The sequence below is a fragment of the Myotis myotis genome, unplaced genomic scaffold (genome assembly GCF_014108235.1).
Source record: "Myotis myotis isolate mMyoMyo1 unplaced genomic scaffold, mMyoMyo1.p scaffold_m19_p_12, whole genome shotgun sequence".
Taxonomy (NCBI): Eukaryota; Metazoa; Chordata; class Mammalia; order Chiroptera; family Vespertilionidae; genus Myotis; species Myotis myotis.
This window is the reverse complement of record NW_023416316.1, coordinates 11,339,791-11,362,860: the sequence shown is the minus strand read 5'-3', so window position 1 is coordinate 11,362,860 and position 23,070 is coordinate 11,339,791. Positions and strand designations below refer to the sequence as shown.

The following is a 23,070-nucleotide window of genomic DNA, read 5'->3' as shown; positions in this document are numbered from 1 at the left end:
TCTTCATTTTTAATTTTCCTAATGATTTGCATACACTTCCACCTGCCTTAATAGCATGAATTCTTGAAACTCCCCTTGTCCTCTGATTTGACCAAAACTAAAAGGTCCAAGTGTCATAAAAGGGCCAGTTAGACCAAGGTATAAGATGGTCTAGACCTTTCTCTGTGATCATAAGAGCAAATGCTATCTCTCTCACCTGTCCTCTTTCTTCCCCTTTGCATTTTTCCGTCTACTTTTTCTGTCTAATTTTACTGATATTGCCCAACCTTTATTTACCTGGAAAATTGGCAGAACAAAGGAAATCTCATATGCCAATAAATTCAGTTAAGCTCTCAGCCTTAGAGAGAAAATACTTTATATGTGTCCTTTCTGGATTTTGCTCTTGGATGTTCCTTATCTCATCACGGTAGTGCTACCTTGGCATGGTATCATCCACTTCCTGGACGAGCGGGTGAAACTCATCAAGAAGATGGGCAACATGTATCTCTAACCTCTATGTACCAGCTTAGCCCACCCTAGAACCACCTTGGGATTTTGAATAAAGGACATCAAGAGTGCACTTTGCTTCCTCTCCTTCCTCTGGGGTCCAGGGGAATCTTTTCTTTGGAACTTTCATGACACTGGCTGGGTCAAAATCAGATGTGAGCATTCAAGGATCTGAAGCACATCAATTGCCACTACTTCCCCCACAATTTACAGACACTGGAGAATAAACAGCATAAGTGATAAGAATTTAGAAGTCCATAATGTCCAGACACCTTTTCAAAGGAACGTATTATGCTCTGCCTGTCAAAGAAATGTTCTATGGCTCTTTAGTTTTTAGCTTGCTTGTTTGTTTTATGGCGACATGCTGTCTCTCATATACCTGATATAGTTTGCAAGATCTACATGGTCCCTGGCTCCTCCCGCCTTTCCAGACTCATCTCCTCCCTTTCTCCCCTTGCCCACTCCACTCCAGCCACATGTCTCCCTATTTCATAAGCGCCCCAAGATCTTTTTCACCTTGGGACCTTCAAGCATGCTTTTTCCGCTGTCATGGAATATGTTACTGCTGCTTATGCCCCCTCCTCCAAGATCTACTCTGAACAAACACAAATGTTTGGCTGGATCTTTCGTTCCAGGATGCAAGGAGTCTTGTCTGCTTTGTTATTGCTGCACCTGTGGTATTTAGAGCAGTTATCGGTGCACAGTAGGTATTCCACAAATATCTGTTAAATAGACAAATGCTATCACATTTATGGTTGCTGTTTAGGAAATAAGGTCATTGGGCAATCGAGTAGAAAGAAAATTATAACTACAATGATAGGCAGGGGCAGCTGGGAAAGGGAGCACAAGAAAACAAGCTCAGAGGCCTCCTGGTCAGCATAAAGGCCATTGTTGGGAGTGGAATTTCCTCCCAACAATCTGGCACCAGTCAGAGCAAGGATTCCTCTCTTCACAAACAGCAAATTCATTTGCAAATGAAAATGAATAAAACTTTATTGAAATATGAAATTGCAAATGGAAATGGCTTGTTGGGGCCCTTTGTAGCAATTATGCGAAAGACATTCATTTTCTTGTTTTTATATGCAAGTAAAAAAGATACTTTATTTTCACAATATATTTACTCAGGGAAGCTTAGCCAGGCTCAGAGGTTTGCATGCATTTTGGCAGCCTGGTTCATCCAATTTTCCAATCGGCTAGAAGCACAATGTGATGTTATTAAGCACCAGGATCCTTCCAATGTAGGAAGTGAGTTTACTTTGAACTCTTGATCTCTGTGTACTCCATGGATTGATAAATGCCATGGTCAATTAGGAAAATAAGGTCTCCTTCATGCCATTGGTTCGCATGTATTGGTGCCGTGGTAACAGAAGCATGCTCATCCTTCTACATGCTGCCCTTGTTACCCCAGCTCATCTCGTCCTAACATCTTCAGGCACCATTTCAATAGTCTGTGCCTTCAAAGATGAATTTTCAATCCCAGTATTGTGTGTGTAGCGAAGTGCTGGTTATTAGTGGCCGCTGAAGCAGCGTATGGTAGTGGCTCAGATAAATATCCCTGGAGTCAGACAGACCTGGGTGAGAATCCCATTTCTGCTTCTTGCCCCCACAGGGCTTTAGGCACATTGCTTACTTACCCAGACAAAATCTCAGTTTCCTCATTGATAAAATGGGTACACAGTGGTAAGAGGTATGCATCCTGCCTGGCACACAGTAAACTCTACATCAGTGGTAGCAGCAAAGAGAAACAGTAAAAGCCTGTCTGGGTCCACAGGGAGGAGCAGGGATTTTAAAGTCTCTAGACAGACCCTGCTTATGATCCCAGAACCAAGACTTGCTGCGTAATCTTAGACAACTCACCTGATCTCCCTGAGCCTCGATTTCCTCACCTATGAAATAAACATGATGGTCTCTGACTTTCCCACATTGTTTTGGAGATTAGCTTTGTGTGCTTTCTGCTTGGAGCGATTCCTACCTAGAGCTTGATTCATGAAAGATCCAAAAACAAAAAAGGCCGTTGGTGGTGGTGTTACGTTGTCCTTACTCATTAGTCTCTTTGTGCCTTAGTTTCCTTATTGATAAAACATAACGATGATGAAAATCGCGTTCCAGTGCGGCAATTTGTCCACCCTGTGATTCATCCCTCCCGGAAGGAGCGTGCCTGCTGGGAGCACTGGCCTTCGGCCCAGACTCGCAGCTCCTGTCCTACCCTCTTCCCCTGTGCTCTCATTAACTACTACTCTTCGCAATTAAATTGTGCAATGAATGTCGAGTACCTGGTTGAAAGAATTCTAGCTCACCACTCTGAGTATAAATTTTCACCTACAGCCTTTCTAGTTGGATCATAATTCAGGGGCCATTAATCACCTACCTGGCCTCCAGGACTCAGCAGAGGCAGAGGAGTTAATAAAGACCTCTCAGTAAAAAAAGAAAAAGCATCACAGCCTGTATTGGGAGACTTTTGGTGACCATGCAGTGGCTGAGACTGCTGGAGAGAGCTGGGGATAATCAGAGACCTTAGGGCTAGATATGGTGTTGAATCTACCACAGGTAGCAGAAGCCACTGTCTTATATGAAGGCAGAGACAGTGTCTGTCTCTGTGATCTAAAGAAAGAGCCAGTTGGCAAGAATGTCCTCTTCTAGCTATAAAATACCCCCCCCCCAACAAAACCATCTGTCATAACAATTAAGTGTCTACCAAGAGAGATTAGTTTCTCTGAATCATTATTAACAACTTCAATTAAGATGATAATACTAATCTATTTTATTTTAAAGCACTTTTTCAAAAAGCACTACATACTATTTTAAAGCACTTTATCATTTGGAAACTGCTTTCAGTTTATTGTAGTTAGCTGTCAAACCGGGTGGGCAAGAGATCAATCGTGTTCTCATCTTATAAAGGGAGAAACTGAGGCCCTGAATGTGTATGTGGTTCTCCAGTGGCCTCGCTGCCACTAAATGGCAGATCAGGGATTGCAAGCCAGAGCAGCACATCCACTGCACGGGCACACTGTTTAGGTGGAGGAAGAATTTCCATGGCGAAGGGTGGGCAGGCACTGACAGCCACAATGCAGGAAGGTGGCAGGAGAGAGTTAAAACACAGAATAGATGGCAATCTTTTGGAAAGAAGCCAGCCACAGCCTTGTCTGGAGACAGAGAAATATTATAAATGCCGTTGGTGCCATGTGTTGTCTTGTCTCATGAGCAAAAACATGGTAAATTGGGTAGAGAATGTGTGCTGGTTTTGACAGACCTGGATTTGCTTTTTCAACTCCATTTCTTTCTTTGGAGACTTTGAACCTCATGTTTCTCCAGAAAAGACTAGTGTACAATACCCACCTTGCTGCATATGAGGAGGCTTAATGAAATAATGTGAAGTGACTGGCGCATAGTAGGTGCTCAAATGATATGATTTATTTTATTGGACTCTTGCTCTTTCTTAGCCATTGTTCTATGCAATTATAATAGTCAGGAGACTTGGGGCTCAAGTGAGGAAAACCGAACTCAAAGAGGAATCGAGTGAAGAAATTTATTGGCTGTAAAAATTAAAACTTCCATTTAGCATTGGGTTGCACTGCACATCTGACGGTATTCTTAGGATGGAAAGGAATTCTTTCCCCTCCCACTGTGACTGGGTGTACGCTCCACCCCACTGAAGGTGGGTTTCACTACGACTTGTTTGGGCAGTTGCACCCTGGCAGACATCACATGAGCAGAGACCACACACATGAGCAGAGACCACACACATGCGTGTCCAACTCGGCTTGCGCTCTCACACTCTTGTGATCCTCCATGAAAAGAATGTGGCCGAGGTAACTACTGCCAGTCCATCTGGCCCCAGAATGGGATACACAGAGCGTAACTCCAGGCCTGACTCACTGCTGCTGTAAGGAGAATAAGAGAACACGAAACAGTCCTGAACCCCATCTTCAGCCTGGATGCTGGAGTCCAGCCTACCCCAACTAAGTTGCAATTAATCCACAGAAACTTTAACGGTGACAAAAAGCACTCGATGTTTAAACCACTGAATTCTGGAATGATTAGTTATGCAGCTTTATTGCAGCAAGACACCTCAATGTGTAGTATCCGATTGTGTAGATGTACCACAGTTTTCTAATCCACTCATCTGCTGATGGTCATTTAGGCTGTTTCCAAATCTTAGCTATTGTAAATTTTGCTGCTATGAACATAGGGGTGCATATATCCTTTCTGATTGGTGTTTCTGTTTTCTTGGGATATATTCCTAGAAGTGTAAAAAAAGAAGGAATTCTTACCATTTGCAACAGCATGGGTGGAACTGGAGAGCATTATACTAAGTGAAATAAGCCAGTCAATGAAAGATAAATACCACATGATCTCACTCATTTGTGGAATATAAAGAACATTATAAACTGATGAACAAAAATAGATACAGAAGCAAAGAAGCATCAAACAGACTTTCAAACTACAGCAGGAAGCCAGGGGAAGGTTGGGAGGGGGGAGGTAAGAGATCAACCAAAGGATTAATATGCATGCATATAAACATAACAATGGATGCAAGATATTGGGGCGGGGAGAGGGGTGGGGAGGTGAGGGTGTGTGCCTGGGGGTAAGGGAGGCTGGGGGTAGGTCAATGGGGGAAAAAAGGAGACATATGTACTACTATTTGTAATACTTTAAACAATAAAATAAAATTTAAAAAAAAGACACCTCAATGTCAGTTAGCTGTTGGTGGGAGTGGTCCTCTGTTCTGCGAGGGGGCTCAGGCCAACACAGGCTCCATCTCCTTTATCTTAGTATAAGGGACTTACAATAAACTACACATATTTAAATTGTAAACTTAAATACATTTTGACATATGCATGACGACAGTCAAGACAATAAACGTCCATTGCCTCCCCAAGTTTAATCATACCCTCTGTAATCCCTCCCTAACTCAATCCTCTGTCCTCAGGCAACATTGACCTCACTTTTTGTGACCACCATTGGTTTTGTATTTTTTAGAAGTTTTTATAAATGGAATCATTCATCTGGTATTCTTTTGGTATGGCTTCTTTAACTATGCATAATTATGTTGAGATTCACTCCCATTCTGTGTATCAATTATTTATTCCTATAAATGCTGAGTAGTGTTCCATTTTATAAACCAAGTATAATATTCTTAATCCATTCATCTATTATTAACAAACATTTGGATTGCTTCCAGTTTTTGACTGTTATGAATAAAGATACTATGAAGATGTGCATAAAAGTCTTCGTATGGCCCTAGGTTTGGCTTGGTGGATAGGGCATTGGCCTGCTGACTGAAGGGTCCCAGATTCTATTTCAGTCAAGGGACTATGCCCTGGGCTTGATCCCCAGTGGGGGGCATGCAGGAGGCAGCCAATCAATGATTCCCTCTCATCATTGATGTTTCTATCTCTTTCTCCCTCTTCCTTCCTCTCTGAAATCAATAAAAATATATATTTTTTAAAAGTCTTTGTATGAACATACATATGCTTTCATTTTTATGGGATGATACATAGGATTTGAATGGCTGGGTTACATGGTGTTTGTATGTTAACTTTTAATCATCTGCTTTTTTGAATATGCAACTCATCACTTCCTTGGAGGGTATGTCACTTCTACTCCCGGAGGATGGACCAGGGTGGACTGCCCTGCCTCGCTACAGAGGGCTGAGGAGTATGAGGTACCCCATCTCCTCCTCATCAGCCTTTTACCTCTTAGTATCTTGCTTCCACTTTTCTCTCTGGTAGCTTCATTGTTAATCCGGCTATAATCACAAGATGACGAGGTCACTCCAGTATCAGGCTAATACTTCACTAGATCAGCATCTTCTGGGGGAAGAAGTACCTTTTTCCCACAGGTTTTATCAAAGTCCAGTGTTCCCTTTCATTTGACTGATGGGGATGCCATGATGATTCATGAACTATGGCTAGGGAGGTGAGATAAGCCAATTGCCTCACTGGAGCTAGGGAACTGGATCAGCCCCCTACATAATATCCTCAAAGAGTTGAGGAGAGATGGTTCTCCAAATAAAAAGCAAGAGCCTTCTGCCAACATGAGTGAGAGAAGCAAACACACACTTAAATAAACAAATAAAATATGTCATGCTACTGTGATAATGGTGGAATCATGTCAGTATTTATGTCTTTGTTTTGTGCCAGGAGCCTGTCAGTGCCCAGATTGAATCTTGCCACTTGACCCGATCTCTTCTCTTCTTTCTGCCTTTCAAGCAGATGACGATGTTCACTATTATGTTAAGATGATACTGATTTGGGGTTCATCCATCCATATAAAAGGAAGTTAAAACTATTAGGGGGGGTGAAGCAAAACAAGACAGGATAAACCTTGAGTTTCCATCTATTTCTAAGATTCTGTCAGTCTGTAGTTCTATAAATCTTGGTCTATTATTATTGTAGGATTCTATGATATTAAGATTTCAGCATGCCTTGATTCTCAAGGCAGCATGTGTTCTTGAGCGGTCCATACTGTAATCTTATTACTGAGTTCAGATCACGAGTTGATATACCCCTGGGGACAGATTGACATTTTGATGCTCCCAGTTAGTGAAAACATGAACTGAGGAAGCTGCATTAACAAGCAACTAAATTTATGGCAGGCTGGCACTAAAACGAATCTCGCTGTTTGTCGGCAGCTCTTAAGAAGTGAAATATGTATGTGACCAATAGAATTGGGGGAACTGTCTGTTCAAAAATATATTTCTCCTCTGTTTCCCTAACATGCAGAGAGAAAGAGGAAAATGTGGCAGATACCATGTAGCCACTGGATTATTAATGAGAGGCCACTCCGAGGAATTGAAGGGACCTTTTATTGCTATCTTTCCTGCTCTTAACTCCGCATCAGTAACACAGACCATATCACTGGGCGTTCCCTTGGTTCTTCCCATAGACCCCAGGGGTGTCAGTCTGATTCGTCATCCCAACAGTAACTACCTTTTATTCAAATTTGAATGATTTTTTTTTCCACAAGAGTGTAACATCTTGAAGCTCTTTGCTTTTCTGAGAAGTAGCATTGAATACTGAGAATATAAGGCTTTGGTATTAGGAAATACAAGTTTGAATCAGTGATCTGATATAAACTAACTGAACCCTTGAGCAAGTGGTGACAAGCCTAGGTCTGCTCATTTGTAACAGCTTCACTGAGAAGATTGAGTGAGCCATCATATATGGGATGTGGGGAATAGAGGAACAGTATGATAAATCATAATTCTCTCCCATCTCTCCTTGCTGTCCCTAAGGAATTCAAACAAGTTCCCTACGGGTTTTAAAATTGCATTAAATAGCTTTAGTCTTAGGTGAGTAGACAAGCTGTGGAGGCACGTTCTAGGATTTAAACGGTGTCTTGGTCTTCACAGAATGTTTGATTTTGGTTGACACAGCTTTGAGTGGAGCCTTCCTATTACAACATGGTAATTAAACCAACTGGATTTTTCTGGGGCAATCTTAACTTTAGAATCCACTCTTTTGTAAAAAACCAATCCAATATTTTTTAAAAGAAAACAAAAACAGTGTTTCAAAGTCTAAACTGTATTTAGAACTCAGACGTCAGAATAGTTCTTAAGTATTTTTTGAGAATTGGGGGTTCAGGAGATATGATCACACATACTTTCCTTTCCTGATGCTTGATACCAAAAAGTCACTAAAATCTCATAGTATTGGCTAACCATTCCTAGATTGCCCCATTGTATTTTTCATAACCGTAAGACATAGCAAGAATCATAAGGTATTTGAATAACCATGAGGCATATCATGACTAACTCCTCTATTTTATAAATGAGGAATCTGAAGATTAAATGTATGAAACAGCCGAAACCGGTTTGGCTCGGTGGATAGAGCGTCGGCTTGCGGACTGAAAGGTCCCAGGTTTGATTCCGGTCAAGGCCATGTACCTGGGTTGCGGGCACATCCCCAGTAGGAGATGTGCAGGAGGCAGCTGATCGATGTTCCTCTCTCATTGATGTTTCTAACTCTCTATCTCTCTCCCTTCCTCTCTGTAAAAAATCAATAAAATATATTTTAAAAAAATGTATGAAACAACTCACCCTAAGTCAATCACTTAGTAAGATAGAGTGCTCTGGAAGTCAAAGAGAGATAAAGGAGTAGGTCTTAAAGAACTCTGGAAACTGGGGAAAAAACATACATTAGTCTACCATAAGTGATAATGATTCTGATTGGCACAAAGTCAACAAGAATTTAGGTAAGATGCTTAAGACATCTCCTTTTCCAGTGTGGTTGATTAAAATATACATCCACAAATGCCTCTATGCATGTACCTTTGTAAGGTAACATAGCCCATCCTCCCTACTGGAGGTAGAGTCTATTTCTCTACCACTTGGCAATGTAGAACTCCTTTAAATGTGCACTAGCCTGTGATATGCTTGGACCAATAGACGAGATTTTGTGTGATTTTTTTTTTCAAGGAGATCTAAAGAAAGCTTTCAACTTTCTCTCACAAACCCTTAGGACCCAACCTCCATGTGCGGAAATGTCAGGTAGCCAAGTGTAGAGGTTTTATGGAGGAGATTCGAGGTTCTTAGGTCAACCACCCCAACAAACTGACAGACATGTGAGTGAGGTCATTTAAACCCTCCAGTCAACCTACCAATGTACTAGTCAATCAAATATGTATTAAGGGTCAATGAAATTCTTAAAAATGTGTCATTTCTCACTTGGATATAGCCAACTCCTCAAAATTATTATCCACAATATTATTAGAAGTTGCTAACTTAATATCATTGTGAAATATTAGAATTGAATGGAACCTGAGAAATCACTAAGTGTGTACATAGGGAGACCCTTGGTCCCTTAGTGTAGTCACTATCCTCACAAAATTATTTATATGCCTTCTTCTCATGTAAAAAGGATTCCAGTTTGGGTAACTATATGATAGCTCTATCTGTAGACAATCTCTAGTAACTTCTGTTTGAATACTTCTAGTCATAACTTCAGAACCCCACCCATTCCATTGTGCAGTAGGTGCTCCAACTGATAGAAATATTTCCTTATATTAAGAAAAGACCTACTTCCTCACATCGCCCACTTCTCAGTCTCTAATATTTGAAGATAGCTATCATGACTAACTTCCCTCCCAGCACTAAACTCAACCCACATGCTTCACATAAAAACATAGTAATGCACGTACACATATAAAACCAGTGATCTTTTCCCTGAGTTAACAGTTCTAAACCCTCTAAAACTTCCTCAGGTGCAAGAGTTGAAATATTCTTGGTTATCCTTTGGCATCCTCTTCTTTTAATACAAGCTTGCAATAACATGTGAGAGTTAACCTTTGGACAGAAATGGTAAGTCCATTCTCTGTGATTTATTCATTACCCAGAACTTTCCCATTTCATGGAATTCTTAGTAAAACTTTCAGGTTTCTTGGCAGCCACAGATTTTCAGTGCCATAGATTTTATTTATAGAGATATTGAACAGGAAATTTTTATCGGTGGATAATGAAATCAGAGAAGACCAGTTCATTTCTAAGTTCAATAAGCAAAATTTGGGTTGGAGCCAAAGAGAACTTTTTGCTGCAATTGAACTTACTGAGGCTTTGAAAGAGTATGTGAGTTGCTGATGGGGAACTTGGGTTCCAAAGTCTGATAGAACCAAGTGTAATCTGGACTCCACCATCTATTATTATTCAAGTGACCTTGTGTTAGTTTATGTAACAGCTCTGTCTTTAAAATACAGATTGTGATGCTACCTTTATAGTATGGTTGTAGTGTAAACCCTTAATACAAAGTGTGGCACTTAAAAAGTTCTTAGTGAATGCTTGCTTTTATTATTTGGAATTACACATAACTGGAATAAAATTGTAACTAGTATTAGATAATCAAAGTATCTAATAACTAGTATAATTTAAGTTTCTTAACCTCTTTGTAGAGTCTTTATTTTTATGATCTGTTTAATACAATTTGATAGAGATATTAATTTAATTGGAGTCAACGTTGATATAGACCCTTTTATAAGCCCATTGAAATAAGGCCACAATCTCCATTTCAGGAATAAGAAAAATGAATCCCATTTCAAAGTCATAACTTATGTAAGGTTTAAATAAATAAAAAAAATGAGCTCGGATTGGAACTTGGGTATTCTGTTTCCGAGGCTATTGTCCTTCCACTGACCAAGAGAAGAGCTCAGAAAGAGAAGAAACATTTGAGGAGTTAATACTTTTAAAACCAAGGTTTCCAACCATCAGTCTGGAGGTGACAAGGTAGGCAGGTAACCTGGTGCCCTGGATGCATCCTTCTTAATGCTGGTATGATGGAACAGGTGTAGCCAATGCTATCCTCCCCAGGGATCACTTAAACCTCAAACCTTCTGGAATAATGGAACCGTCTTTGGCAAGCATGATTCTCAGATGGTCCAGGTGCTTAGGAAATTCTAAAGAAGCTGTGAGAATGGAACAGGCAGGCTGCATGGTTTGAAACATGTCTTTAGGCAGGATCCTGAATATTTAGACCTGATCAGCCACTGCATTCTCACTGAGAATCTGTGTCCACCATGAGCGATTATAGCTTCCTGTAAGCACAAGTGGCCTTCCTGATAAAATTCAGCTCCTAAGAATTAAGGAAGAGGCCCTCAGTTGGTTATTTTTCAAGGACTTTTCTGTCTTGGGCCAGCAGCTTTATTCTGTGGCTGCTTCAAAAGACCCTTTCTGGAAAGACTCACACATTGTCTTCTTTAGCCTTATCTGCCTCCCTCAGACCAGCTCATTTGCCTAATGGTGTTCCCACAAAGGCAGCAAAAAGCTCAAAATCTCAGCTGAGCAACTTCTCCCTTTTAGTCATTGGCAGGAACTCCCTCACCCTCCAGGTTGGAGGCTCAGAACTCCCTGGATATCCCATTTCTCCAAAGCTTGACCGGGCTGCAGTCAGCTACAGACCTGAGAACTTCTTGGGACTCAAATATTCAGGACCCACTAGATTCTCCAATATGTCGTGTTCTCCAACATTCTTGGGCTGTCATTGCACCTAATGATGCCATGGGATGCCTGATGCATCTCCCCTTCATTCTTCTACTAGTGACCCATTGTGCAAAATCACGTGAGACCTGGGACCCCTGGAGTCCCACCCCGTGGGGCTGGTGCACCACGGGACAGCCCCAAGTCCTGGAGTGCCCCCCTGATGCCCCGCCTCTGGGCCACGTGGAGCGGCCACTGGGACCCCCACCGGACTGCAGGAAGCACAGTGGAAGCTGCGCGGAGTGGCCACCAGCCCTGCCCCTGCAGCCCCACCCCCGCTGTGCGCGCTGCCATCTTGTGACAGCATTATGGCAGGAGAGTCAATTTGCATATTACCTCTTTATTATATAGGATGACAAGGGATCATAGAATAGATAGAGACAAGTGTGATAGATAACAGTTTTCTAGTCAAACAAATCTAATGATTCTTTTGGTAACTAGATGTTTAATCTTATTTGTTACTTACATTTTCAAAGCCTCATTCTCATTTATAAAACAGGAATAATAAAATCTGCTTTATCAGGAGGATGGGACTATTAGATGATATTATGCCAGAAAAGAATGTAAGATGCTACCTTATTTGGTCAAGAGATATTAAATGGTTTTTAGTTGCTATCAGTATGACTTTCATCTGAAGAAGAGAAGACAGACTTCAAGGACAATGGTTTATTCTTTTTCTCTCTAGTATTGATGTTTGATAAATGTGATATTTGAGAAATGTTTGTTTCATTAAACTAAACATCTATAGAAGACCTTTAAAATACAGAGGGGGCAATAATTTTGGAGTCAAGACACCAAGGTTTACTTTATGTGACTGTAAGAGATGTACTTTGGGGTCCAGCACTTTGCCACAATATTTGATATTGAGTAAATTACTTCACCTCGTAAAGTGCCTCGTTAAGTGCAAAATGGGTGTATTGATGCTCTCAGATATTTGGAAATTGTAATCATGAAATAATACAACTAGAATTCCTCTACAAAATAGAATATATCCAACTCACTAATGAAGAACAAAAGCATATTAAGATATGGAATTTCTCCTGTCTCAGGCACTCCCCTTATATTCTCCATGACCCCCCTGTGGAGCTCTGTGAAGCAGGATTTAGGCTGAAAATGTGAAAAGTTAAGTGTCATAACAAATGTCACACAATGTTACTCCATCCTCCCAGTTGTTTGGGTCAACATGGAAGACATCTGTGATGGCTCTCTCTCTCATCCGCCCATACCAAGTTCTTCTAAAAAGTGTAGTTAGTTCTACCTTCAGAATACCCTGATAATCTGATTATATTTTATCACCTCCACTTAAGTCCCATCATCTTTTGCCTGGCCTGCCATACAGTCTCTCTCACCACATCTATCATCTTCTCCAAGGAACCTCAGTTAACCTATGTCAGTCCTCAAGTGGAAATATCCTCACCGTTTTCCATCACAGTCAGGAAGCTAAAATCCAACCAATGGTCTTGAAGGCCTGATACGTTGGATTATTTTCTACCTCCAAAACCTTGAGTCAAGCCTCACTACTCTCCCCTTTGCCTGCTCTGCTCCACCCTACTACCTTGCCTTTTGCCTTTCATTCATTAGGATACATATACCTCTGCTTCAGGGCCTTTGTGCTTGCTCCTCTCTTGGTCCAGAATTCCTTTCCTCACATGGCTCACATTTTTCCATCATTCAGATCTTCTCAAATGTCAGCTTATCAGAAAGGCCTTCTCTGATCACTCCACTAAAAAAAGCAACTCTCCCTCTCCTGCCACTCAGTAACTCCTAAAACTGCTTTGTTTTTCATCTTAATATCTATTGCCACCTAGTAGGTAAGTTCTTAATTTATTTTTCTTTTGTCAACACTAATACACAGCTCTATGTGGACTTGGAATAAATTTCTTTTATCCAACTTTATAGAATTACACTTCACATGAAAATAAGAGAATTTTTTAATGTAAAGTTAGATGAGTCTTGATAAATTATAACATACTAGAGGCCCGGTGCACAAAAATTTGTAACTCGGTGGAGAGGAGGGGTCCCTCAGCCCGGCCTGTGCCCTCTCGCAGTCTGGGACCCCTCGGGAGATAACGACCTGCTGGCTTAGGCCTGCTCCAGGGTGGCAGAGGGCAGGCCCAATCCCTAGGTGCAGCCCCTGGTCTGGCTCAGAGCAGGGCCGATTGGGGAGTTGGGGTGCCACCCCCTGTCATGCACAGAGCAGGACAGATTGGGAGGTTGCGATGCCACCCTCAGTCATGCTCAGGGTAGGGCCGATTGGGGGGTTGGGGCACCGCCCCTGTCACACTCAAGGCAGGGTCGATGGGGAGGTTGCGGCGCCACCCCCTGTCACGCACAGAGCAGGGCCCAACAGGGCGGTTGGGGCACCGTACCCTGTCACGCACAGAGCAGGGTCAATCGGGGTTGGGGAGCTTCCCCCATCATGCACAGAGCTGGGCCGATCAGGGGGTTGAGGAGCTCCCCCCTGTCACTCACAGAGTAGGGCCGATAGGGGAGTTGGGGCACCGCCCCCTGTCACACTCAGGGCAGGGCCGATCAGGCGGTTGGGGCGCCGCCACTCTCACACTCAGGGCAGGGCAGATGGGCAGGTTATGGCTCTACCCCATCACACACAGAGCAGGGCCCATGGGGGGGGGGGGGGCGTTGGGGCGCCGCACCTTGTCACACACAGAGCAGGGCCGATCAGGGGGTTGGGGCGCCTTCCCCTGTCACACACAGAGCCGCAGGGCGATCAGGGGGTTTGGGCGCTGTCCTCTGTCACGCTGATCCTGGTGCCGGGAGGCCTCTCGGCTCCGCTGATCCCGGTGTTGGGAGGCATATTACCCTTTTACTATATAGGATAGAGGCCTGGTGCATGTGTGGGGGCCAGCTGGTTTGCCCTGAAGGGTGTCCTGGATCAGGGTGGGGGGTCCCCACTGGGGTGCCTGGCCAGCCTGGGTGAGGGGATGATGGCTGTTTGCAGCTGGTCACACACCCCTCAGGGGAGGGGTCCCCAGTGGGGTGCCTGGCCAGTCTGGGTGAGGGGCTGAGGGCTGTTTTCAGGCTGACTGAAGCTCCCAATCACTCCTTTTTTTTTTTTTTTTTTTATTCTGGGCCAGCTTTAGCTCTGGCTCCAGCTCTGAGGCCTCCACTGATGAAAGAAGGTATCTGGTTTGTTTGCGTTCTATAATCGAAACTCTATATCAACTCCAGCTCTGAGATCTTGGGCTCCTTGAAAGCAGGTTTCTGGAGTTTTGTTTAGCTTCTATATTTGTTACAATGTTTAAACTGCAGGCTCAGAGGCGGGCAGCGCAGGCGGGGAACGTTGGAGTCCTCCGTCACTGAAGCAAGCAAGCCTCATGTTAGTTTCAAGCTGCCTGGCTGCCGGCCGCCATCTTGGCTGGCAGTTAAGTTGCATATCTCGCTGATTAACCAATGGGAAGGGTAGCGGTCGTATGCCAATTACCATGTTTCTCTTTTATTAGATAGGATATAGAATATTTTTATCACCCTAAAAAAGTTCTCTGTCCCACTACTCATCTCAGCCAACAAACTGATTTGATTTCAAGAACTATAGTCTTGCCTTTTCTAGAATTCATATAAATGGAATCATATAGTATACACCTTTTTGTATCTGGCTCCCTTTGCTCAATGTCATGTTTTTGAGGTCCATTCATGCTCTGTTGAATACTGGTAGTTTCTTATTATTATTAAGTAGTATTATATTGTAATAAATATACCACTATTTGTTTATCTATTGACCTATGATGAATATTTAGGTTGCAGCCAGTTTTAGACTATTATGTATGAATCTACTGTGGCCATCCATGTGCAAGTCTTTTTTTTTTTTTAACATATTTTCATTTTCTTAGGTAAATACATTGGAGTAGGATCGCTAGGTCATAGGCTAAGTGTGTGTTTAACTTGGCTATAAATCTCTATATTTTGCTGATCTATCCCCACTATCTAGCCTTCCATGTGGTCTGGCATGTAATAGGCACTCAATATGTGTTTATTAATTGAAAAGCCTCAACAGTTAATAGTGACAGCAGATATAAGTCCATGTCTCTCTGAGGCTCACCTTAGGGCTCTTTCCACTCCTCTAACTGACTGTTCAGAGGAAAACTATTGCTGCAAAGCCTCCATCTCAGACTTGTGTGTGGGAAACACCAGTGTTCCAGCCACATGCATCCCATGTGAAATTGTTCATGACGGAGCATGAGTGGAGACAGCTCTGACACAGGCAATGTTTCTCTGGCCTTATGTTTAACAGGCCCAGCTTGGCCATTTCCTTCCACCAGGGAGCTACCATTCTAATCCCCTGAGTTCTCTCTCTCTTCACTCTCCCAATCCCATCAGCTCCTGTCTGGCGAGGTTAACAACTCTGACAATGCTGCCAGCACAGAGACTCGTGGAGGGATTGAAATCACCACCTGGTGACTACAATTAAAATTTCTTTCCTTTGATTTATTTTGGTTGGGGAACAAAATCATTTAAGTTCTTGGAGATGGAGATAAGAGATGATATATGTCCCATCCATTTCCCTGATAGCAACGCTTTCTGCTGCTAATACACATAGAAAGGAAACTTCAGTCACACCCACACTTGACTACCTATAGCAAAGGAAAGATGAGGTGGTGAAGGCAAAAAAGGAAGAGAAGGAATAGTCCAGAGGAAGGAGATAACGAGAAACATGCATGATATTCCTGGTAATAGAATTTAAAGCAAAAAGAGATGTGTGTCTGCTTGATTTGCAGAATTGTCTTTTCCACTGAGAATGAAGCCCCTCTTTTCACTTAATTGAATAGACTCAGATATCGCCTTGAACATGATAGAATCCAGGAGTTCTTATTATGGGGGTCAAAGGATGAGTTTGTAGAGGATTCATGAAATCCTGACATTGAGGGAGGGGGACAGTAAAGGCACCTATCTTCCCTCAGATGCTCAAAGGTGTCTAAAGACAAAAAAGGTTGGGAAAATACGCTGATTCAGTAAACCCCTATATTTCACAGTTAAGGGTACTTAAATGCATCAAGATAAGGAATTGGCTCAAATTCAGATTGTTGATCATATTTATGTCAGTCAGATTAGCACCCAAGACTCCTGACTCTCATACTCAGTCTATTTTATATTGCCACTCTAATCTGCACACCTGTTAGTAGGAGGTGTTGTGATTTGTTCTGTATTTCAGTCAGACCACCATAACAACTCCTGGAGGCGGGCAAGGCAGGTGTAACTGATGCCATTTGGCAGATGGGGATGGGAGCTCAGAGTAACACAGTCAACCTACTTCTTTAAGATATATTTAGTAGACCTGCATTGGCATGGCTTCAGGGTTCAATTCCAATTCCTCCTTCAGATAGCAGATCCTTTTACCCCATGCATCTTGCCTCAGATCCAGCCCTACACAAGAGTGGGCATGTCACTGAGGCTTGGGCCAATCAGAATATGCCCCTCCTTTTGAGACTATGATTGGCCCAAAAGATAGACACATGATCCAAACTCACCCTATCAGAAACCTCCTCTGGAATTTTTAAAAACTGAAATTGGAAGTGGTAAGAGATTGAGGAAGATGCCTCAGATGAAAGGTCTATACGGCGAAGGCTGGGAAAATAAGACCTACTCGGCAAGAATGCGGGCGGGAAGATAAAACCAAAAAACAGTATTTTGATCCCTTGGATTTTCCTCCCCAAGGCTCACTTTTTATAAAAAATAGCTTCCTTATCTGTGAGCTATGCAAGTATTCTCTTAATAATTCTCTTTTTTTTTTTTTTTTTTTTTTTTTTTGCGGGGTGGGGGGAGTGAAGTAGGGGGAGGAATTTTGGATAAGTTAGTTCCTATTAGATTTGTAACCAGAGGAGCTCTGCCTATGTATGAATCAGGTGATCCAAGCACAGACCTAGTCCCTGGGACACATTTTCTTTGGGAAAGCCTTTAATATCAGTTACAACAATAACTTACACACTTTCAGTGCCAATAAGAAGCAGGAAGATGCCTGGGGGAGTTTAGCCACATCGCTACATGGAGGATCCTTAACGAAGGGCCATTCACTGTTCTAATTTCAAAGTTTCAAGAGGCGTTCTCATCTCTTTTCTCTGTCTCCTGTTTCTCTCTAGTGCCCTCTCCTCACTCATTTCTAATACTCTCTTCCTCCCAGGATCCTTGTTTACTATCCATGGAGTTCTGATGCCCCCTGCTGCTGGCTGCTGGCTGCTGGCTTCTCACTGGTTGCAAACCCACACATTCCTCTGGTTGCTGGCTTCTCTCCTTCTTGGTTTCTTCTGCCTCCACATCATCTGTGCTAGTTCTTTCTCCAGTCATATTATGTTTTTCTCTTATGTTCTCTAAGTGTCTGGCTCTATTTCCTCACCATTTTTCTGTGCCGCTTATGTCTCATTCCATACATCTTTGTTTCAGCATCTTTCTTTCTACCTCTCCCCCTCTCTTTAACCTCCAGTTTCTAATTGTGTCCTTTCTGCGTCCATTTCTTTCTCAGCCCACGTCTTAAATCCCCGGGTTCCTGTATCTCGATCTATTTCACAGGCACAGTTTCTGTCGCACAACCCTCATGCACTCTTTGGTGAAATGTCTAATTTCACAGGGAAAAACACATGGAATCTTTCTCTCACTGTCCTAAGACAGTTCAACAAGGAGGAGGTCGACCTTACTGAGCAGCTGGGGTGGTTATCTCTTTGCACAGAGGTATCTGTAACTGAGAAAAAAAATCACGTTCATAGGTTCTAGAAAGTTAGGTTTCTTCTGCAGGCGTCACCACCAGTTTGCTGGGTGAGACTAGACAATGATTTTCCCTTCCTGAGCCTCACGGTGGTGGTTGTTTTTTATTGTTCACACTATTACAGATGCCCCCCATTTTTCTTCTCTCTGCCCATCTCCACCCAGCCCCCCTCCCCTGGCCTTCACTGCACTGGTGTCTATATCCATGGGATATGCTTACATGTTCTTTGGCTAATTTCTTCACCCTGTTTTACTCAGTGTGACATCATTCAGTCTGTTCCATGTATCCATGTCTCTGGTTCTATTTCGTTCCTCGGTTTATTTTGTTCTTTAGATTCCACATATTAGTGAGATCAAGCCTCACATTTTAAAGATGTATGGGTGGTGCCCTGGCTGGTTTGGCTCAGATGCATAGAGCGCTGGCCTGTGGACTGAGGGGTCCCAGGTTTGATTCTGGTCAAGGGCACATGGCCGGGTTGTGAGCTAGATTCCCAGTAGGGAGCATGCAGGAGGCAGCCAACCAATGACTCTCTATCATCATTGATGTTTCTATCTCTCTCTCCCTCTCCCTTCCTCTCTCAAATTAATAAAAAATATATTAAAAATAAATAAAATGAATATACTTAAAAAAAAAGATGTATGGGTTGTGAGGGCCAGAGGTGGGGAGGGAGTATCAGAAGACCATGAGCCACCTGCTAGATTAGAGAAGGGAGCTAAGGTTCTTGGTTATTTGGCTCTACGTGACAGGCTAGTACTTGTCACAGCTGTGCCTCTGATGTTCTCTGTATGAGGTGCCTGCTCAGGAGGTCCTGCTGATGAAAAGATCCTTTTGTGAACAAATAGGACTAATATTCCATGAATCCCACTGGCCAGAGTTTGTTTTTCTACGGAAGTGAGCTATCATTAGTATTTGAGATAAACACCCAAACAACCTAACCGAAGTGCATCTCCATTCATCTTGGTTCACAGGAGGGAGGATGTACACTGTGAAGGAAGAGCACGTAGTTCATAATAGTCCCTGTGACTTTTTAAAAGGAGAGTGCTGACATGGGGGTAGCATGGGAGAGTGTGTGTCAAACACTGCCGTGTCCGATGCATTGTACACCCAATTTTACCACAAGACTCACAACCCTCCTGAAAGGTGTTATTTATGATAAGAAAACTGAGCTTCACAGAGGTTAGCTAAGTTGACAGCCAGTAAGAATGAGGGAAGGTTTAAAGCTGAGTCATTCAAGTGCAGAAACTCAGGAATGTGAATGGAAAGTAAAGGCTGGTCCTGAGGAGACCTTGGCCTAGCCCTAGACTCTGCTTCCCTGGGCTGAAGTTCCTCCATCTGCAAGATGCTCTAGCAGTGGTTCTCAACCTTCCTAATGCCACGACCCTTTAATATAGTTCCTCATGTTGTGGTGACCCCCAACCATAAAATTATTTTCGTTGCTACTTCATAACTGTAATTTTGCTACTGTTATGAATCGTAATGTAGATATCTGATATGCAGGATGTATTTTCAGGGGTCGCGACCCACAGGTTGAGAACTGCTGCTAGGGTCTCAGGAAGTTGTAACATATTATGATTCTGTCACTCTGTCTATTCCTCACTGCTTTCATTCACTTACCACAATTGGTCCCGCCCTCCAATCAGCTGGTACTTCCATCCTCAAGGTCCTCCCATGCTAGCGGCCGGAAGTGGTGTGGGTGCAAGAACAACACACTTCCTTCTCTCACAAGTGGAGAACTTAGCTACCCTAAAATCCCAGTGTTATATCTCTGCTGATGACACCTGAGTCCCCATCTCTGTGCAAGCTCCAGTCCCACGGTGCTAATGTTGAGACAGCAAAATGGGTGACAGAATTGGGTTTCTGTTATGACTTCTCTGCTACCATCAGTAGTCAAATGAAACTCTGAGTGACTCAGACTTACTTCCAGGTCATCCCTGACTTCTCCCTTCTGCTCAACTTTTCATTTATAGTCATCTTCTTGGGTGTGCCCTCCAAATCTTCCCCCTCCTCTCCATTACCTTTGTCTCCATTCTGGGGTAACACCGTTGTGTCTGAGAATGTATACATGTCTATAAATTTTACATCAGTGGGTTTCTCATATGCCAAAGACTATGTAAGGATCAAATTTTTTGTCTCCAAAGCCACAAAAAAAGTATTTAATGTTTAAAAACAACTACATATTTTAAAGCTATTAGGAGGATCATAAAGAGCTGTTGAAAAAATTAAAGGACAGCCTTAAATGCATTAATTGAAAGAGCATTTGTAATTGCCTTTCAAATTATTCCTTTAGCATTATTTTAGAAAAAGAAAAATAAAATTATAGATGGATAGCAGTGTTACATTACCATTAGATAGGATCAAAGTTTAAGCTAGAAATTAAATCTATATTTGGTTGCAGAGAAATGTGAAATTTACCTATAGCGATTTTCTCCTGACGCTAAATTAAAAGCATGAGCTGGCATCTTTATAACAGAAATGGGTTGACAGATATAATCTTGCCTTTAAAGTGGTTTTTCATATATGAATAGAAATGTAATGAGGATAAGAATAGTCTTCCGTATTATCTGTACAGTTCATAAGGCCTTTGTCATTGTTGGTCACCTTAGGTGTGAACGTCATCGGGCCATTAAATTAAGGCTGGCAGAACAAGTTTTCAAAGCGCTTCTGTTTCCAACTGATGCCATCCTCAGCTTTCTAGATTTTCTGGATGAGGATTATTTTCAGTTCATTTTTCTGGTGATATGTACGGAAATTACAGCAGATGTAAAAGGAAAGATCAGAAGCCTGCTGTCCAGGTTCATCGCTGCGTGTTCCTGGTCCTTTTCAAATGCAGGTATTTGATAGTCAGTTGTTCTACTACATATTAGTTTTTCCACTATTATCAGGAGGCAAATCATAATCCAAATGCTATGCCCCTGGTAGTAAACTGGCAGATCCACCATGTGGCTGATTCATTGTATTGCGTCTGACAATGATGTATCAAGTGGTATAAGTTGCAAGTGGGTCAAAGGCGAAGTTAAAGCCTGTCCACCGCCAGCAGTATTCACCATCTTTGTCGAGCTTTCTCCCACACCTCATGCCACTTCCCTCTAGTTCTTCTTTATTGAGATCTCGAGGCCCCGCCTCGCTGTCCTCTTCTGCTTGCCACACCTGTTTACACACAGAAGATAGTCATTCTGAAGGTACTAGAGGATCGTGTTCAGTAATTCTTGCAGAAGCCAAATCACTGATAATATTCTGTAACCTTGAAGGCCTGAGAACTGATACAAATGGTCTTCCTTGCTCAGTTTCAAGGAAAGTCAGACCTTCAAAATCCTTTCTCCTCATAGAAAACTAGACATCTGTCCCAATCAGAAGCTGGTTTAAGGATCCGTCCTGAGAAGGCACAGGTTGAAGGAACGCCACTTTTTAAGAGCTATGTATGCATCCACCGCCACTTGCATCACAAAGAAATTATATGAACCGAAGAGCTGACTCATGACATTTGTACTGAGTTCTTTAAAAAGTTCAACACGCTGACGAGGCCTCAGAGTGTTTCGAAGCCATTCAAGGCACTTTGTCTTTACAGAATCAAATCCATTGGACCCTGCTGATGTGTCAAAACCACATTCAGCTTTCACATTAATTATTTCCTTCATCGTCTCACCACAGTGCTGTATGAAACCATCCTACTGTAGCAGATGAGCTGCTGCCAGAGTGGCAATAATAACTCAGCTGGCCTTTCCTAAGACATCGACTCCATATAGTGACCCCAGTGCGACCTGCAGTCCTTCTACCTCAATATTCTGGCCAGGAATCTCCAGTTTTAAATGTGGTAGATACTCCATTCTTGTTTTTGTTTTCCGAAGGTTGAAAGAGTGAGAGGAAACATTTCAAGCATGAAAGAGAGAGGAAGGAGGACTGGACGTGTAAAACAGATAAGAAGGAAAGGAAGAGAAATATTTAAAAAAGTGCTGTGTTCTATTACAGGACTCATTTAAGAATGCTTCACTGTTGTTTCACTTTTTGCATTGAAGCGCTGATTGCAGAAAAAGGGGACCACAAAATGGAAAGATAAGAGATTAGGAAGCAAGTGAATATTCAAATTGGGAAACACAGTTTCAAATCTCGCAAGGCAGAAAGTAATTCAGTAAGGAAGCGGCCCTTGCTTTTCAGGATTGTGCCTTTGAAAACACCTTTTGTAGGTGCACGCTTATCCAGCAAAGCAAGATGCCTCCCTAGCCCAAATGCTCTCTTTCCGACAGCTCCAGGGAGACTGCTCAGCATGCTGCAGCCTCTGGTGGAGCCATTATCATCGCTTTCCCCACAGCACAGCCTCCCCTGGGCAGATGCTAGCAATCGATACCAAGCACCTCACACTTTAAATCCATCAATGAAAAGGCTGTTACAATAACAGCAGCTATTTTATGTGGCTACTGATTTCTTTCAGGCCTCCCAGACCCAAAGGTTGGAAATAATAACTGGTCATTTTTCATCAAGACAGACAATACAGGGGGACGAGTGGAGCAGAGGTGCTTCCTGTGAGCTGTACCGCCCAGGCGAGTGCTGCCTGGTGACGAAATACACACCTGCCTCTTGGGAGCTTTCTGTGCATGTGCCCAGGCAGAGCAGCAATAGAAGTTCTTACCAACATGACACTTAAGGCAGCACAAGGCGATCCTGCCATCCTGGGCTCACCCACCACATGGCTCACATGACCTTCCAGAGGAGGCTGTGCGGCTGGTAGAAGGTCAGCATCATCCCCATTTCACAGATGGGCCAATGGAGATACACAGGGGAGAGGCTTATTATGTGGCAGAACTAGGGCAAGAACACAGAGCTTCTCTCTCCTAACCCAGTTCCTGTTTATTTTTCTCCCCTCAAATGGAATAGCAAGGAGATGAGCCAGTGGTATTGACCCAAATCTTAA

General features: G+C 42.7%; 1 pseudogene; it reads right to left on the bottom strand.

Moving 5' to 3' along the window:
* Positions 1–20,847: 20,847 nt before the first annotated feature.
* On the bottom strand, positions 20,848–22,151 carry LOC118666874 (annotated as a pseudogene).
* Positions 22,152–23,070: the final 919 nt, after the last annotated feature.